Source organism: Myotis brandtii, unplaced genomic scaffold, assembly GCF_000412655.1.
Source record: "Myotis brandtii unplaced genomic scaffold, ASM41265v1 scaffold1496, whole genome shotgun sequence".
NCBI lineage: Eukaryota > Metazoa > Chordata > Mammalia > Chiroptera > Vespertilionidae > Myotis > Myotis brandtii.
The window spans coordinates 308,576-310,857 of NW_005355398.1; the positions used below are offsets into that span (position 1 = coordinate 308,576).

The window sequence follows — 2,282 nt, forward strand, 5'->3', positions numbered from 1 at the left end:
CCGGCGTGGGGAGCGGCAGCTGTTTGCCATTAGCCGGGGACCCCGCAGGCCCCGCCCCTCCCTGCACGGGTGGGGTCCGCCTCACCCCCATCTTCGGGGCGGGGAGAGGGGCGGGAAGACCCCAGAGACCTCCAGGCCGGTCAGCGAGGGGGTCTTTAAGGGAGACCCGGTTGGACATTCGGGCCCACCGGACCCTGTGCCCCTTCCTCGCCCACCTTGTCTCCCCTGTGAGTGTCCGGCCTTCCTTTCTGTCTCTATCTGTGTCCCCTCCCTGTGCCCCGGGGGCTCCAGAGAGGGAGCGGGGCCCCAGCCGCAGACATCCCGCTCCAACCTGCTTTCTCCCTGAGGACGGCCGGATGGCTGGAGGCCCCCGGACCCCAGTCTCTGCCTGGGAGTGGGTCGGAGGGATGTGGAGTGGGGGTGCGGGCGGCTCGGCCTGCAGTGGGGAATCTGCGGGGCTTAGGTTCAAATCCAGGACCAGCCATTTCCCCCTCCCGTGACCCTGGGCAAGTCACTGCACATTTCTGCGCCTCCACATTCCCCACCTGGCGGGGTTGTCTGATACGCAGATCAGTGTTGTTTCGCTTATTCACCCCGTGCCTGCCCACCTCCAGGCGCCCCCACAGGCTATTCCAACCCTGCACCCCGCCTCCAGGCTCTCGGGTCCCCAGAAATTATTTGTAATCCTGTCGTATAGGGGGTGAGCCTCCAGGCAGGTGGGAAACCAAATTTCCTACATTCCAGGCGTTGCAAGACAGAGAAGTGAGGATAGAGACGTGGAGAGACGGGGAGAAAGACGTACAGAGAGACACAGAGACAGAGACGTGGAGAGAGATAAAGCAAGACGCTGATCGAGAGACACCGGGTGTGAGAAAAGGACCAGCTCAGCAGCCCCTGGAGCCCCAGCCCCGCCTTCATGCCCAACCGGTGTCCCACCTGGCCCGTCCTCCCAGGTACCCCCTGCTCTGGCCCCCACGGGCTGGGAAGGGTTCTCCTTGGTGCTGGGTGGGCCTGGGCCTCTGCAGGAGGGTGGCTGGAGGTCAGACCGCAGAAAGGACTGGCTGAGCTCAGACGGAGTGTTTGGGACAGAAGGACCCTGGCTGGACTCCAGGACTGGGGGGTGAGTGAGTGAGAGGCCCTGATTGTCCCTCCCCTTTGCAGCCTCCAGGCGCCCCCTCTTACTTCCTCCTCAGACCCCCATGACTTCCCGGGCCACCGCCCCTGCTGCTGGGCACCCTCTCCCCAGCCGGACATGTCCTGGGGGTGGGCAGGAAGTTCTCCTGTAGCCCGGCAGCGAAACTGTTTATTTTTAGAGAAAATTGTTTCCATAAAGGGGAAAGGCTTTGCTCCTCACTGCCTCCCCACAATTTTCCCTACCCCCTCTACCCCAACTTCCCTGACCCAGCTCTATTTTGGGGTCCCCTACCCTGAGCTGTAGCTCCCTTTTTTGTCTCTGTCTCCTCAGATCCTGGCAGGATAGCTGTCCCCCTATTAGCACCCCAGCCCCCATCTGACCCCATACCAGCTCCTGGCCTGGGCTGAGGGAAGGGGTGCAGGAAGGGTGGGCCTGCAGGTCTTGGGGCCCCCAGCCTGGGGGCCTTGTGGAGGCGGGGCTTTGGGAACAGCTGGAGACTGTCCAGAGGCTGGACAGATGTGCAGGCCGGCTGGGTGGTTTGGTTTCTTTGTTCTAGGCCCCAGGGCCCTCACCCCACCCCTTTCCACAGCTTGGCTGGGTGTACACCTATATGAGGGTCCTTACTTGGGAACTGGGTGGTGGCCACACCCCCTCCCCTTCCCCTGCAGACCCTTCCTGACTCCCATCTCCATGGCCCCTCTCCCCAGGTGAGCCTCAGCCTGTGCTGAAGGCAGTTTGACTCCTGGCCTCCCAGTGACTCGTGAGGAACATCTGCGGAGGGAGGATGGCCCAAGTCCTGCACGTGCCAGCCCCCTTTCCAGGTCAGACTTCTGCAGAGGAAGGGGGCCCTGCCCAGGGGTTGGAGGGGGGGCGGGGGGACCTGGGCCAGACCCGGAGGCCTGAGGGAGGGGAGAGGGGCCTCGGGGGTAGGGAGAGAGATAGGGCCCTACCTGGGGTAGGAGGTGGCCGAACGCAGCGCTGCCCTGAGGGCCTGAATGTAGACAACCTGACTGTCCTGGAGGGTCAGAGAGGGAGACAGGACCCTGCCCTGGGGGGAGGGGGCGGTGCCGAGACTGGAGACCCAGTTGAGCCGCTGAGGGCCAGTGGGCTCCCATCCCTTGGGCAAATAAATCTTGGCTGGGGAGGG

General features: G+C 63.8%; 1 long non-coding RNA gene across 1 annotated transcript; it reads left to right on the forward strand.

The window, feature by feature from the left end:
- The first annotated feature begins 107 nt into the window (after nucleotides 1-107).
- On the forward strand, nucleotides 108-1,962 carry LOC102244399. Its single transcript, XR_313292.2, has 3 exons — nucleotides 108-227; nucleotides 745-953; nucleotides 1,843-1,962. It is a non-coding gene; the product is annotated as an uncharacterized LOC102244399 (long non-coding RNA).
- The last annotated feature ends 320 nt before the right edge of the window (nucleotides 1,963-2,282 follow it).